Here is a 17381-nt window from a genome sequence, read left to right on the forward strand (position 1 = left end):
GTCCGGAGCAAACTAAGAAGCTACATAACCATTGGCAGCCGAGTTTCTCGTTTACTCCGGTGGACTTGTGCCATTTAAGACTAATACGCTATCGTTTTCAATATTTACTGTATCTAGTAACACAAATTATCGGCCCTATTGTTATAATAATAATTTTAATATTTCTTAAAACACACGAACCGCAAACGGTGAAATTTAAAAAATTGATATGTACAATATAAAGTATTTCGCTGAGAAATAGTTCTTTGTTTTAATAAAAAGTCGATTATGTATGGCAATGGGGAAACAGGTGTATAGATATCGCTGTTAGGTTAATGTATCTTTAGTAATCCTGTATCGATTGGATTTAGATCTTCCTGAATCGAATTGAAATTGGCTTTGCTACCTGTCTATCTACTTTACCTGCGGCCTTTTAGGGTACCGAGGGGGATACGAAATAAAAGAGAACGAGAGAAACAGAGAGGCAGGAACGAACAAAGGGCGTATTCACGCGTCAAAAGTCACCACAGCGTGACGATAGGGTGGTCCATGGAGAGACCTGTAGGACCTACTTTGGTATTTCTGCGGCATAGCACTTGTCGCGCATTTATTCCTCTCGCTTTACGAGCTTCGCTGTGCATCTACGTGACTGGTTATCCCGCGACCAACTTTGAAAAATGTTAAGACTTCCAGGCTCAAGTGGAAATTTATTCGAACGATCAACAGAAAGATAATATAATGTAATATATGTATTTTTCATTTATATGCTGTTTGCTCTTGGTTTATCGAACAGTATGTAAATTCTTTACCAAAAAAGGTCTTTAAGTTATACGAGATAGTATAGTGAGAAGTCGAAAAGATAGGGCTGAAAAGAAACGAGAGAAAAGTCAGTTCTTTAGTAGGTCAACGGCGATGTTGTTCCTTCCCTTCGGAGATTACGTCATCGCGCCTCCCAACTCGCGCCCGCTCAGCCAACACTGCACGTATCGCGCTAGTTGGTGTATGTGAAGATATGTCATACATGTGTACCAGCTCTGTTCCTACGTGTGTACTTGACCACCCACCCGTCCACCCACTTAGAGAACTATGGCTATGTTTTAACATACCAGGTGTCAGTCACGTTTGAATTTAAGCTCTAGTCATACGAAACACAAATATGAACCACTTATACGACATTAAACATTTGTCGGAACTATCTTTTATCTTTTATCTCTAATTGAAAGATCATTCGAATTTTTCGACGGTTTTAATAATGAAAGAAACATAATTTTCGTATTCAGGTATACATACATAACTGTTGGGAGCGATGTAGCCAGTGGTAAATTTACCACTCACTTTCAGAACAGCACTATTCTGAATATTGAGCGCGAGATCGATGTGCCACGAGGGTTTACGTTTCTATGCGTGAGACTGGTGAAAAGGAAGAACAGGGAAGAACGGTGGGAGAGGTATGCGGGTCGGGGTCGAGTCATGCATATCGATGACGACTTGTATGAATTTTTCATAGTCTTTTACAATTTGAAAAGCTGTTTGGCCTGAGTTTATGGTTCTATAAACCCAGTGACCCCGGCGGTGGATCTGCTTCACGATCTTTGTACCGATGCCGTCTCATCGTGCTTCGAACTAACTGTTTACGGTCGGTTCGACTGGTTCCAAATGGTCGAGTCGGAGGAAGATTCCGCGATCAACGAGAGGATTCGTGGCGTGCACTTCCTCCTCTCCTTTCTCGATATAGGTGCATAGCAATTCACCATTGATACACTGGCTGATAGACAAAAAAAGTACGTTCCTTCGTGTAGAGTAACGCGTCGCAGCAATGGAAAGAAAACAGAAAGGAAAATGAAAGGAGATGGTGACGGTTAGTACCTACAGTGGGACGGGGGAGGGTGAGTGGTGGGGGTAAGGGAAAGAAGGTTGGGGTGCAAGAAGAGTTGGGAGGAAAGAGACGAGCGAGGAGTGAAAGATATTGGTAATCGAGGAATCCGGGAACCCAGAACCGTTCGAACGGTTGGCTGCCGCAGACGCAAGGTCGTTGTCCTTGGGGGATCAACGACCCCTCGATGAGGGATGGCGTGGTGGGGATATATATACACCTCCCCATCCATGACGCCGCCGTCTGGGTATAAGGGCGCCTCCAGGTTGGGTTAGACCTAGGGTTAGATTTAGAAGTCAGGAATAGGGATGCGGATAGTCACGTAGGTGCATGGGCAGATAGCTGAGTGGAGGGGGCGGAGGGAGACAGAGAGAAGGGAACAGGCAGAGGGAAAAAAGCTGAAAGGCAGCCCGGGGATAGAAAGTGTATGTTGGGTGGTAAGGCAGGAGGGCGCTGTGAGAGAGGTACAGGGATAGTCACGTTGCGACGACAGGTTCGTAACCGAAAATACGGCACATAGGACCAGGAGGTTCGATCGTAGGGGTAGAAAGTTTTATCTTTCGGTCGGAGAGTCTCGTAACCACCTGTTGGGGTGGTGATTCCGCTCGAAAGCCATTGGAAATATTTTACTAGCCCTTTACTTTCGACATCGAATTAATCTCGAATATCCTGCGGCTTCGTTGTGCCTTGATAGCGCACCTTTGAGTTCCTCGAACGACAGAAAGTGGAAAATGGATATACATTATACATACATATATATAGAGAGAGAGAGATGCGAACAGTATCGAGAAGGGAAGGAAACGTGTTTTCGAACAATTGTCAGGAATGCTTAAATTTTTCTACGTTTTACTTTTCATTCTTCTGAAGAAGAAGTTTTATAATTGCATCCCAGTGATCGGAGTAAATCATGGCATCGACAGATATTCTACTTATTCCTGGTCACTTATTTCGATCTTTCGCTTTTGCGTTTTCTTCCCGAGGCGACTGAACAGGAAGTGTTTCTTGCGAGGTACCTGTCGCCGGAAGGACCCGAACTCGAGGTGTCACGGTCCGTAAGGGCCGTGAGAGTGCAGGACGATAGGTGGATCCTTTCTGGACACAGCAGAACAGAGCAGGGCAGGCGAGGCCAGGGAGCAATGTCCCTTCGAGTCATCCCCTTCCTAACGTATATGTAAGGTATGCACGCCGTTACTCGCCTCCACGGTTACTGACTCTTTTTATCGAACGACAGACTTTTTTACGATTCCTTTCTAACTTCCCCTTTTGAAACGTTAACCCTCTTCGCTATGTCTGTCTGTGATTTCTCTTTTTCTTTCTTTCTTTTTTTTTCTGGAAAAGCCAGCTATCAATTTCTATTCGACGTTATACGTTCAAGAACAAAGTATAATCGTTCGAGACAAGAATCGGGGAACGATGGTACCGTTATTCATTAGTTACAGTTTAAGTACTCCACTTACTAATCGCGCACTTTTCATGAGAATTCAAGTAAAATGGAATAAAGCATCGTCTAAAATGAATGGAAGGAACGACAGCCTGACCGTTTCCTTCTGCTCGTGGTTTCTTGGAATATCCTTTGCGGTCGGCAATGGATAAGGATATCTGCTTTGAACTCTGAACAACTGTCCGTCCGGCCGAGTCATGCTTCGCCAGGAAACTCGATGAAATCTCATCAGCGTATCTCGCCCTTTCTATTTGCGTTGACCTCAAAAACTCTAACGTTGACCTTAAAAGGGCCTCTCTTCAATCAGCACGGGGAACCACTGTACTTTCCAGAGCAAATAGGAAAAATATCGTTTACGCCTCTTAGGGTGTAGCTGGCATGATAAGATAGTCACTGCTGTCGCAGCGCATACATGTATACGTGATATTAAGGAAGGAGATAGAGGAAGAGGCATGGTTTAGATTTCTGTTATATATCTATCACATCGTTTTTTTTTATGCTATTGCTATTTTCGTTATATTTCCAAAACATCGATTCGACATTCTACAAACAAATAGAGATTGTACACTCGATCGGTATCCTCGGAGATCGTATGACATTATTGAATGACGAAATAAAAAGGAACGGGGGACGCCCTATATACAATATCTCTGTCTGTCTTTCCTTCTCTTCAATGGTCCTAATTAGGTACATACAGTGTACACACACGACTGTATTGCGACATACCAGTACCGTTCCAACTGGAAACCATATGCGACGGGGGGTTAAGTGTCGTCTTAACCTCCTTTCAGTGTTTGAATTCCTAAATCGACACCGATATCTATGTAAAAATTAGCTTTCCGTGTTTTTTTATTTTCTCGGGTCTAATTTGCTGTTTATGTTAGATTTCTAATGGGTATATTATTTTATTTACTTTCATTATTCCATAAAATTAATAACGTAGTAAGATACAACCATACACCAACTGACTACATTGTTAATTCAATAAGGTTGAGTAGTTGTATGTGAAAACGTTCTACTTCTCATTTTACCATAAATCACAATATTTTTTTCGTTTTAGAGTTACTAGAAAGTGTGGCAACCGCGATACTATCATACCGTAACCTGTCACCCTTGACCATGTGATTAGCTATACTCCACCTTCGGCACTAAGAAGTACATGTATGTAAATCATAATGTAAATTCACATATGGTTGTCTCATCATAAATATCCGAACTGAACACATGTCCAATTTTGGTGTTCAGAAACGTACGAAGATATGAAGACTGTGATTGACAATTCTAGCCTCCCACGAACGTATCTTGTAAATTTCCATATGCATATCATTAACCCAAAATTAATTAATTTTCCTCCTTCCTAACGGAGTTGTTTATTTGAATAGAGTTAAAAAATAGGATGTCACATATGCAAGTATATAACTGAATTATTAATTAAATAATATTACAATGTGTACAATTTATATTATATCGCATATTTTTTTGTAGGTTTCGTTTTATTTCTGTTTTACATTCCGACAATTTTCTTGGCTTTAAATATACCTAAATGTAGCATAGAGTATAATTGAGATCTGCAGGAATTGAGAGCACATCCCTGATCTTAATTATAACATTGTGGTCATGGTGGTGGCGGGCAGAGAACCGCGCAAGTGGCTTTTCGAGTATGAAAGGATCGTTGTGCTATACATCTAACGGGCAGCCACGAGCCTTAAAGGCGAGGCAAGGGCTTGGCTTTAGCTAAGAAGTCGGTTGGGCATCGAACGACGTTGCTAGTCGTTTCTCAACCCTTTCGTGGTTACGTCACGTTAAAAAAGCTATTTGGGGTCAACACCCCGCTGCAGCGACACGTGTAGTACTCCTCGACTCTGTCTCTCCGCGTCCTCCCTCGACCCTCTCCGCCGTCCTCTTTTCCCTGGTATATGAAGGCAACCGTCTCCTCTCTGCCTACTCCTCGCGATTCCCGACGCCATTGCTGCCACCTCCTCCGATAGTATCCCTTCTACTCGACTTAGTTTCCACTGGATTTCTAAGTTCCCTAGATACTAGCTGAGCCTGTGTTCTAGCCGCGCACGAAGGAACGTCGTTCCACAGGCACTTTACTGGCCGAATCGTCGCGGCTATCAACGGACAGACAGTTCAAGGCTGTCAAAAGATCAAGAGACTACGGTCGACACCCTGTTTATTCATGAGTTACGTTATGATGGTATTAATTTGGGGATCGTAAAAGAAAAATAGCACGGTAGTGTGTTATATGGAAAAGATGTTTGGAGAATTGCGCGAAATCACGTAGATACACTCCTGCCGCTATAAATTAGGAAAAACCAAGATTTCTGATAAGATAAGGTATATCGGATCAGAATAGCTTGTAAGAAAAAACAGTTACTGATAGATATTATTTGTATGTTGGTATTTGTTTCGAAAGATAACCAAAATCGGTCGTACATATCGAAGAAGAAATTTGCTTTGGTACATATATACTTATACGTATATATGTATTGTAAAGGAACACAGTATGATGAAGCATAGCAGGGAAGCCATGAGATTAGAATGGACTAATACGCAGCCCCAAGCGATACAGCCCTGGCCGTGGGCGCGCTAGCAGTAGGAGAGCCAACCAAGTTTCTCTAAAACCGCGTCGACGTAGTAGAATTAGCACGCTGGTCTTGCTAGAGCGAAACCAAGGACACTAGAGGAATACAGCAGAGAGGAAGTAACAGCAGCAACAGCGGTGGAGTGGCCTACGGTGGTGGTTACAGTGGCGGTAGCGGTGGCGGCAACTAGCAGAGGAATCGAATCATCGTGTGGCGGCGTCAGCGACGGTAGCGAGTAGAGTCAAATCATCGTGGCGCGGCGTCGACGACGAACGACGACGACAGCGGCAGCGGCAGCGGCAGCGGCGGTGGCGGCGGCGGCGGCGGCAGTGTCGGCGGTGGTGGTGATGGTGGTGGTGGCGGCGGTGACGGCGGCGATAGCTCCCCTTTACCCCGACCCACGTTGTCTACGTGTATGTCTCTACCTCTTTACCCCGTCGCCGCTGGTACCGTCCCCGCCGTACCTACCGCCCCCACCTCAGCTCCGCCACCGACAGACGATCCCTCCGTTCCCGCGTGCTCTGTTCTCCCCTGCCCGACTCTGAGACTCTCCGGAGCTTCCCCTTCCAGCGACTTTTTTTGTCCGTATACGCCTCGTCCATCGCGACAAGGCAGCTTCAAGCCTTTTTATCAGTCGACCGAAAAGATCCGTGGGGATCCTTCCGCGGCAGCGCCCCGCGTATCGCTTCCAGCCAACCCTCGTGTGTTGGAAACGCGTTACCTCGTGGTATACGATACATACATGTATTTTTCGTTTGAAGTACCAACCGAATTTTCATCGTTCATATTTTACTTCACTTTCTGCACTCGACATTACGTTTAAGGGAGTACAAAGTAAAAGCGCGGGAAACAATCAGTGACTTGGCTCTTTCGTCGTTTTAAATCGATCGTATCGATAAAGATAGTGAGCATCGTATAATAAAAGCTTCCGATAATGAAGTCGTTTCGACATTATTGTAGTGGTGTAGAATACGCGTGTCGGGGTAAACGTGTCAAGGTGCCGTCAGCGTAGCGCAACGATTCCGGTGACGACACGCAACCAACACACATTGATTCAACGAGGAAATCAGACGAAGGTGCATTTATTTCCATAGCAACGTGACGACACTCGGATTCTTGTCCACGGATACGCAACAAGCCTCGAGGTACGAAGCGGAAGCTGAACCAGCGACAAACTACTACCAGGATACGCAAATGTGGTTGGTACTTGTACATTTGCAGCTCAGAAGTTGAGAAACAGCCTCGTGGCGGAGAGCGTTTGTCTCTTTCTATCATTCACTACTACTTGGCGAGTCTGTACAGAAAAAAGTGCGCAGACGCAAATCGTGGTTGCGTGTGTAACTCACAACGCATCTCCTTCACAGCCGTCTTATTACATTCGTGAGTTTCTTTCCAAGCCCCCTATGCCCAACCCCTGGTATTTTTCTACTCGATCATCCCTGAAACGAAACGTAGTTCTCGATTACGAATCTCTGTTCAACAATTGGATGTATCGTCATCCTTGCCCTTTGCTTACCGTGTATAGCTTTAATCTCTTTTTTTTCTTTAACATTTAAAATCACATTAACGACAAATAGAAGGAAAAAATAACAAAAGAAAGATGAATGAGATATCACGTTGCAAGTCCGTAACATAATCCGTGTGGCTCTATTTTAAAAACTTGAACAGAAACTCCGTGCCCCTTTAACCCGCATTTTCCTTTATCAAAATAATACGACAAGCGATAAGCGACTGTCGCAACCGCTGGAACCGCACATGACGTCGTCAATGGGTAACAACTTTGCGAGTAGTTGCACGAGCTCGTGGCGACTTTGCCAGAACGAGTGCGCAGTAACACGACGTAAGAAGTAGCTAGGAGGTAGAGAGGGAGAGGGTGTGTTCGAGAAAGAAGCCCGAGGAACGAGGGCGTATAGGCAAGGGGAGATGGTAGGTTTAAGGAAAGGTAGAGAGAAGGAGAAGTTGGTCACAACCGTGAGAACAAAGGGGCGAAAATAAGTGCCCTTTTTGGAGGGTGATCGAGGGTGAGGAGCAAGAAAGAGGAAGACGAATTGAGAGAGATTGCGTTTGTGTAGGTTTCGAAGAAGATAGAAAGAGAAGGCGATGGTTAGTAGGAGAGAGAAAGAAGTCAGGCGATTCGTTCCTTGCGGGCTAAGGAAAGAGTGGGAGAATCGGTGCGAGAGAGATAAAGTGCGAGAAAGAAAGAGAAATTAGAGAAGTGTGAGTGCGAGAGAGGGGAACCGAGAAGGACGAAACGCGCAGGATGAGGCGAGAGGGAGTAGAGGGTGTCGCAGACCTAGGGAAGGGAGGAGTGCGTGACGAGGAGGGTGAGAAGGTGGGGGATATAAGGAGAGGGTGAAGGGTGTAGTGGGGACTATTGGGTAGGTGGCGGTGGTAGGATTGCGGGAGGTTGTGCGCGGCTCAACTTCGGTGGTTCGGTTGAACGAGGGCGCGCAAACGGGCGGGTGTCGTGAGCGTTGCAAAGCGGTGAAGGGTACCACGAACGGAAAGCACGGTCGTGGCGCTAGGCGGGCGTAGGCGAGGTTCCGTGACGGCCGTTCGGTGGCGCAGCAGGAATTCCCAGCACGGCAGGCACCGGGTTGGTCAGCTACGTGGTGTTCGTGCGCTCTCTCTATCGGTGTGTATATGCGCGATTTGCCCCGAGTCCGCGCCTCGACTTGATGACATGGCGTCCTAGCGCTGCACGGGCGAAGTCGTACGTCCTCGGTGGAGAGGCTCTCACCCCGTCGTCGAATCAGCCGCATCCCAGGATGCCAAGGTAAGTCGACGTGGTGTATAGTGTAAATTCTCAAAAGTATCGTGTATTAAGTAGAATCGTGCTGCTATCGAACTCGGGTGTCATCGGGAAAAACCGGGCGGTGTCGATAAGGTGAAAACGTTTCGTGCGCCTCGAGCTCATTTCATCAAACCAGGTAGGGTCGTTGCCATCGTGCTTACCCTATGAATCGATATTACCAGTGCCGAAGAGAGGACGCTTCTTTCTCTCTCACTTTCTTAGCGCTTTCTCCCTTTTTATTTGTGCATCTATCTTTCGCTTTTTGCCTCTCGTTTTATTCGCCCCTCGTTCCCTTCATTTCACAATTCGTGTCGTGTGTTCTTCGTTATCGTTGTTGCTGTCTTCGTCGTCGACATCACCATCACTACTATCACCCTCGCTATCGTTGTCATCGTCATCATTATCGTCGTCGTCATCATCGTCATCCCAGTTGCTGTGTGGTGTACTTTGAATCAAAAGTGTTTGCCAGTGCTTCATATGTTTATACGCTCACGTTTATGTGTGTGAACGTGCGCGCCACGGTGCGATATTGTGTATGTACACGTAGGAAGGGTTAACGCAGTAAGAGGAACAGAGAAAGAAAACGTTAACGGGGTAAAAAGAAAGAGGTTAGTTTCGCAATTTCTCGGAAAAACATGGAAAAAAGTGAAGTACGCATAAGGAGGAGGATACTACGTGGCTTATCGACACATCGACGACAGCGTGCCTCTCGACGTGGATTTTCGCTTGGCGAGAGAGGGTTGCGTAAATCTTCTCTCCCTTCTCCTTCCCTCGTCTCTTGGAATCACTCTGTCTTCCTCGTGCACTTTGTCTCTCTCTCTCTCTTTTCCCCCTCTCTGTCTTTTTTATTCTCTCGAACGTGTGTCGCGGTCGGACATGGCGCTGCCCATAGGCGCCGATACGCCCCGGGGTGTCGAGGCTGACTCGACTCGAGTCGAGTCGTTCGTTCGTCCATCCGCCGGCCATCCTCCCCCTTGTTGTGTTCATTCAGCTGCTAGTTCCCTAGTCCCAGTAATACCTTTGCAGTTGCTTCCCTGATGAGGGAGCGTCATTGTTACTGTCGTTCGTGTTCACTTCCTCTTAGTGATTTCCCCCGTCTATATCGTATTTTCTCATTTGACTAATATAGCCTTCGGTTTAGATTGCAATCGTTACCACATACCATAACAGGTGAGTTGTGTACACATACCTTACTCGTCTCCGTAAACGCGCGAGATCGGATCAGTGCCACAGCCTCGAGTTCGAGCACGTGTCAGAATGTGCCTTTCGGTCGGCAGTCGACAGTGTCACCACCCGTGCGTTAATTAATCTCTCCGTTCTTATATCGTGGTGAAAAATTATGTAACTTGTGCTACATCGGGGTGTATAAAAAAATAGAAAGGAATAAGAAAACGCTATTCGGTTGTGCAAATTGTTCGTAATCGATAAAAGAAGGCCTTGCGATTAAGTAAGTTTGTGGATGGAAGTGGAGTAGATGGTGACATACACGTATATCAGCGTATTACAGGTGCATTGTGCATAATTGTGATGTATTTATAACCTATGCTTCCACTTGCAGTTTTGCGATTCGCTTCGATATGTTTTCATCGTCTTCGTTTAATGCTGTGTGAAATATCATCAGAATTATTTTAAAAATTCGTGAAAGCATTTACTTTTTGAGGTGAATTTTATTTCCGTGTCTTCAACTTTGTGGGTGATCCAAAATTTTGTCCAACTATTTGTATCCCATTTGGATTTGTTTGCTTCTTTAACAGTGTTTCCCATTTCTTGAAAATCATTAAATTCATATATATATATATTTTTTTTTGCCAAAAGATTAGAATCGTGAGTACATCGTATAAGAATTCAAAGTGCACATTTACCGTTATTCGTCGAGCCAAGTTATCTCAAACAGGGATTCGTTGTTATCTTTGAGATATAGACATAATTGAACAAAGATTGTACCTAGCTTACAAAATTATGTTGTATAATTTCTCAACAGCTATCTCTCGTAATACGCATAAAATATATACACTTGTTTCATCACGTAAATTTATAGATGCAAATAATTAACATGCTTCCAAAAGTTACATCTTCGTTACATCTGTATCGCATGATTTTTAAATACACGTGAAAAAATGTCAGGAAAGAAAAAAGCGTTCATCTATTGACCTCCCGCCAAGTGAAATAACCTAACACCCAGCCACGTGGTTTGGACACGTGGTGTCTCCACTGGTCTATATTATTCCATTTTGGATAGTGTATTAGTTTCTTATCTGTTGGTTTTACATGTGTTACATTAATGTCAAAGTTATACGCCTATAAAATATAATTTAAAAAACGAATGTTTTAAATCATTTTCTATTGAGACAAATGTTGCAAATGCCTGTATTGTTCATGCGTTATTTAAAAGCGATACTGTCTATTTTTTTTACTATCAGGTAAAGAATTATGTATATTGACAGCATTTTGCGATTGAATATTGTTTAGCATCTGATAGTGAATTGACTATCTAATACTTAGTTTATTCGAAGAAGTGAGGAAACGTATACATTTTTGTCGACATTTATTTCCATAATGTTGTGTCTGAAAACTACATTGTGAATCACGGAAACGTTTGAAAAAAAAATGATATAACCTGCACATAAGCGACAAGTGTTAGCTTGTGCACTGAAGCTCAACATATTCGTACCCACGTGTGTTTCGATGAGAACTTACATGGAACTTCCTGCGGGTTCCTGATTAAAGTAGCGTGACGATTTTATCATGGTACCCGCGAGGGGTTGAAGCGTCGATTATAATGGTGATGATGGTGGCCGTTCGCATGTTATAGGGAGAGTTATACTAAATAACTGTATACCCTAGAAAGTATCTTTTGTGATGTTAATAATTTGTTAATTTACTAATGTGACAAGTATCATTCGTTAACTCAGAATGAATCGATAAGTGCTATATATTGACCTTCCTTTATTCAAACTTCCCGCACATTTAGATGTTGGTCGATAATATAGATTACTACCTTTGCGATACACTGTCTATTCTGTTAGAGGGTTATGTCAGCAGGTTATTCGAAAAAAGACGATGGAATAAGAAACATTTTTGCCAATAGAGGAACATTTTTGACATTTGGTTAATCAAAAAATATATTTTGTGCTTGTACGTTTTCAATCATGTGAAATATTTTTGTGGTGAACAAACTTGAGAAACGGTGGTAACTCGTTAATTGTTGTTACGATAGAACACGTAGGAATAAAACTTTGCTGAACGCGTGTTTCACATTACGTTTCGTATTTTTTAAATTGTCGATAATGTTAAGATGAAGTAAGCTTTAAATTACTTTAGTATAAGATAGTATGAATTACCAATTTCTATTTTATGTGCAAAAAAACGTGTATACGATCTTCGTGCGCCTGCGCATTCGTGTAACGGTGATGACTGTGCAACGTGCTGCCTCTCCCTGTACTCCCCATCCGTTGTTCCTTTTATTACGTGTGTGGATTACGACTGCGTGGTCGTCAGGATATATCCATTACAAGAATGTCGAGCTCCGACAGCAGTTTGCATTTTTGCCAACTGGTTGCAGTTTTGATTCTCATGCAGATATAGTATGATACATTTGTGTTTTCGTTAATTGCTCAAGAACCCTAAATCTTTCTGGAAAACAATGGTGCTGTTACTTTTTCAGCGACACTAGGATAGTATATTTCAAACGGGTACTTCTCGAACTATATTATTCCATTTCTCGGCTGATCGGCAGAAAAGGTCGACTGATAGTAAATATATGAAGAGATACAAAGGATTTAACTTTATATGTTAATCATCATAATGTGGTGACATACATTCTAGCTATATAATCTTCTCAATAGTGACGAATACTTCACCCTGTTTGCATTCTATTGTTGCATATTACACGTCACATTGTGTATAAGGGGTCAGTTACTTTGATAATGGTTCGCAGTAATAGATTCCGAGAGTAACGTTTCGAAGTATGTATTTATTTTCCGCTGGTCGTTCTTTTGTCTGAATCTCCTTTATCCTTGGAATGATTCACCGGGGATGGTGTGTCAACAACAGTCCGGTCGGTCTAAACTGGACGTCGTAGAGCAAGAATCGGGTATACCTGCACCTGTTTTCATAACACCATGCAACTATATCGCGAAATGGTTGTTCAGCTTCGCGCCCTAGTTACACCTGCTAGTATCGTGGTTGTACGTAATACAGTAATACGTTTGCACGACACTGTACGTCAACCGAGGTTGCCACGTTTCTCGTGACTGCGTGCTTGAAAAACTGAGGTCGCATTGAATAACGAGTTACAAGCAAATTATTAGTCAGTCCTTTAACAGCGCCGTAGTTGATCTAATCGAACAATTTTTTTCTTTTTCATGCTAGCTCAGTTTCCGCCGAAACTATGTTATTCGCGAACTAAACAATATTATATACCGACCTTACCTGCTCTCGATCTTATTAAAATAAAAAGTTAATAAGCAAGTAGTAATCGAAGTTATTAATTACAATTATTTACAGCTATAATTGCTGCAGTACCATTTATTAATAGCATCGTTACGACATAGTAATATCCGTGGAAATAATACATCTGAAAATCGTAATTGTTAACGGTCGAACTGCAGAAGGTTATTTTACAGCGCGGAATATTATCCTTTGGAATGAAGTTGATTTTTTATAGGATACTAGGGAAAAAAATTTAGTGAAAAAAGAGGGGTGACCGCCGCAGCAATGCGCATCGAGGGGCGATCATGTTTAACGGAGGGTCGGCAACGGTGCATAGATTTAATCGCTCTATGGGAACGGAACGTTGCGTAGGAAATCGCTGAAAAGCCACGCAGCTCGCTACAGGGTCGACCACTTTTATGTATAAACTCCAAAAAAAAAAAAAAAAAAAAAGAAAAATTAACATAATATGTCCGTTAAATACAAGTCAAAATGAATGACCAAAATATTCGTAAAATATTTAATATCGCTGTTGAAAATTGCGTCAAGGTTTGACTTGACCACCTTTTTCTAAGTAATGTCCTTGTGGTTGTTCTCCACTATCGGTCGTAAATTTTTATTTTTCCTGTCGTAAACTGTCGTTATTCTGCATCGAGCCATAATGTTTGTACAGCTATTCGCAGAAACCTTTGAGCATGTAGAGGATGATGTTTAGGAAAGTTTTGAGAATCGAGAACGTTCGACTGTGAAAAAATGTAGGGTGGACGCCAATGCGCGTAGCGAGGTCGACCGTCGTTGTCGGCGGAAGGGTGGTGGTCGTGAGGGCGAGGAGCGTCAGAGAGGGGTGGGTACGAGGTTGAGGAGGTGTAGGAGGGCGCGATGGCGGGTAGGAGGAGTAGGGTGCAGGCTAACAGAAAGAAAGATGGCCGACCTGTCTGTGAGTGCATGCGTGAGTGCGTGAGAGTGGCTCAGACTAGTCTGTGTACGTTGAATCTGTGTTTGTGGTGGTCACATGTCTGAGAGGGGCAAAAGAGCAAGCTCTTCAGAGATGAGATTCAACGTCTCGGAATCCTGTGACGGAGTACACGATATTCTTTTAGGGTTGACGATGCTTTTCGACGTGTCGAAAAACGGCTGAAACTCGTTAAATTTCAATTGTTCGGGAAACACGATGTCAACACGAAAACCTCTCTTACGGTTACTAATGTGTGCGTGGTTAGACATTTCGGGCGACATCGCTCGTGAGTTTTTGAATTAAACCTATGCTTTCGAAACCTTTGAACTCCTAATTATGTAAATAAGACCGCATTATTCATTGAATGTTTTGAATTTATGCGTGCATATTTCTCGTATATACACAATAGTAGTAATCACCAATTATTTTCGCTAAAAGCGGGGCGAATCTTTTCGAATATGCAATAAAAAGCTTGATGCGATTTTCCATTTGTATGGCGAAATGAATCCAAAAACGCCGTATATTCCGGTGTTGTGTGTGGTGTCGGCTTGTTGGCGAATGAACGAACGAATCAGAAATGTTGCGAGTATTTCTCCACGAAGGCTCTAAAATGTGGGACACGTTCTTCAGTAGCCAATCCCTCTTCCCCTTTGCCGCAAAATTCTCCGTTAACTTCGTACCTGGTGCTTCCACTACAACCTAACGGAATGAGCTGTACCTGTGCCTCGATGCCGACAAACTATCACGCGTATACGCGTGCCTCATGCACGCCTTCATACATTTTGCCACACACATACGCAGCCACGGTGTGCTCGGGAATGTGTGAACTGTGAGCGCGTTCATCGTTCCAAGCACATCCTGGCACTCCCCCAGTGGGAGGAGGTGCGACAAGGGACAGATATCCGAGTGTGCACGCTTGCCTCACTCGATTTGAAACACTCCCGAATTATATCACCACCACGCGAGGAAAATCTCGTCAGAAAGGTTACCCCAAATCGCTCTCTCTTTCCCCCTCTTTCCCTCTCTTACCCTCCCTTTCCATCTCTGTCTCAAACGGCTGTGCCGAGACTCTCGATTTGCTTCGAGCGTTTATTTCGTCGCTGGAGATATTGATTATTGTAAGCCCAACCTCGACGCTCGCTTCAATTTTCTCTCAGTTTTCCATTATCGATGGCAAGGAAGATGTGCCAAGAAACATCCCGCTCATCTTTTTTCACGGTATGATCCTGCAGAATTTCGAATCGATTACCAACGTTCCCTTGTCAAACAGAATTTGAATCTTTTCCACGTTGACCTATCCATTTAACCGCTTATCTAGCCATTTCACTTCTTCGTTGCACACTCGGTTGGCTTCGACCTCGATCCACCATTAAAATTCGGTCGATCGATGAAGCAACCCTTATTCTAGACCGGGTAGCGCCTCCGGATGTCCCTATTTGCTTCCTTTTTTTCTCTCATATTCTGTATTTCCTTCTGCTCTGTTTCGTGACGCTTTCTTAACCGTACTTACAAATACGAGAAAATTTGAAGTGTAAAAGAGTCGGTTCGCAATGAAAACTCGACAGTGTGGCAATTGCGAGGACGGCCCTCGAGAATCGGTTCAAAGTGGCGGGGCGTGTCGTTATTACAACCGTGGTTGGTTTCACGTGGGACCGAGAAAAACGGAAAAATATTTGCTGGCGCAACGACGGTGCACAGCGTGACCGGCCGCAGAATTCCTTGCAGAAACGATTTTGTCGACTGACACGTACATCCTTGAGCGATGACTCAGCGGAATGTTCTCTCTATCGATACGTATCTCTCGGCTGAATCGCAGTAAGAATAATCCTAGGATAAAAACTATCGTCTTTAAACGCTATTAATGGATCCCAGAATGCCTAGTAGAGAACACAGCCACACTACGTCCGGCTCTTAGGCGTGCATGCGACGTGTGTACTGTACATATACCCGTATCCTCTATACGCGGAAGCGTCGAAACAGTAAAAGGTAGGAGGCACAGGCCAGCCAACAAGGGGAGGGCACGTAAGCAGAGGAACAAAAAGAGAAAGAGAGAGACGTGACAAGACAGAGGAAGAGAGAAAGACTGAGAATGGTGTACGAGGGAGGAAAAGAGTCGGAGAAACGAAGAAAGAGATAGGGAGGACGAGCGAGGATTTCAGGCTCTCGAAACGCAGCGGTATTTGCCGCGCTTTGTCGTTCGTTTTGTACCTCGGCGTGACTCTGCCGCTGGTGCTGATTACGCAATGCGTGGCCATGAGAGGAGCGAGTCGCGTACACTCACGTACGAACGCATACATGTATTCTCGCTTTAAGGACGTGTGCGCGTCAGAAACGAGAATGTAGCCCAGCCGTGTGCGTGACACGCATACGGATACGCTGGTGCACGCACGTGCGTGAGCAACAGGCGTGCGTGTACCGCCACTGTACGTGTGTGTGCGCGTGTATGCGCGTAGATTTGATTAGCTTTCTGCTACCGGTTGCATGAGTATACGTACGCGTGCTAGAGAACGCACGCGCGCGCTGACCGCTCAACATGGATCGTATACGACGTATCATCTCGCGGTGTCATCGATGATGGCCCACATCTCATTCTGTTTACAACATAAATCGCGATCGAGTACGCGTGCCGCGAAACGTTCTCTTCGCGCAACGCGCACTCGAATTCTCTTTGCGCTAGCTTCTATACTGTCTGCGGCTCCACGATTCTTTCCGTCATCGTTGCCGTCACGGTCGCGAAGGTATTCTTCTCCATCAATCGCGAAAACCTTGTTGTTTTTGGGGTCAACCGCGTCGGGAGACTCGCTCGTTCCCTATAGACGCACCGTGAGTAAACGTGTGCGTGTTGCATGTGACTAGCCATAGTAGCGTGATAGCGTGCAAATGTTTTTGTGAGCATCGTTAAAACTATCTTCGTAGTAACGATGAATATACATAGTCGTGTAAGCTAGGAACAATGGGGTCGGTTACGATGACAACGTTGTTGAACTAATTGTAAGAAAGAACCCAGCGGTGACGCTACATATCGTAATATCAATGGCAGTGATCGTAATCGTTAAGGGATTCTAACGGATCGAAGTTCGTACGAGAAATGATCGAGAGGGTGGTACATATACGGTCAGATAAAACCAACAGCAGCTCGATCGTCCCCTCTACTCGTCGCTCCTCTATTATTGTGCAACCTTTCACCGATTTGTAATCGGCGTTTGTTCGAACGACGTTATCTATCGAATGCAAATGTTTTAGCAGCATAGAGATGCGCGCACATGCATGTTATGCAGGCTCTCTGTCGCGCAAATCGATTCGATAGAGAAGTTGTAAAT

General features: G+C 44.2%; 1 protein-coding gene across 8 annotated transcripts in view; it reads left to right on the forward strand.

Moving 5' to 3' along the window:
* The first annotated feature begins 6347 nt into the window (after window positions 1–6347).
* The window catches only part of LOC117210681 (protein tramtrack, alpha isoform), a 40723-nt gene continuing 29689 nt past the window's right edge, over window positions 6348–17381 (forward strand). For 2 of the 8 annotated variants that reach the window (XM_033453927.1, XM_033453926.1), the window contains exon 1: window positions 8263–8657. The gene's annotated coding sequence lies outside the window, so the exon portion shown is untranslated. Of the gene's footprint in view, window positions 7081–8261; window positions 8658–9584; window positions 9846–17381 lie in introns of those variants that run through there. The other 6 variants (XM_033453921.1, XM_033453923.1, XM_033453925.1 and 3 more) reach the window with 6 other exon arrangements.

The sequence above is a fragment of the Bombus bifarius genome, unplaced genomic scaffold, assembly GCF_011952205.1.
Source record: "Bombus bifarius isolate JDL3187 unplaced genomic scaffold, Bbif_JDL3187 scf7180000008208, whole genome shotgun sequence".
Classification (NCBI taxonomy): domain Eukaryota; kingdom Metazoa; phylum Arthropoda; class Insecta; order Hymenoptera; family Apidae; genus Bombus; species Bombus bifarius.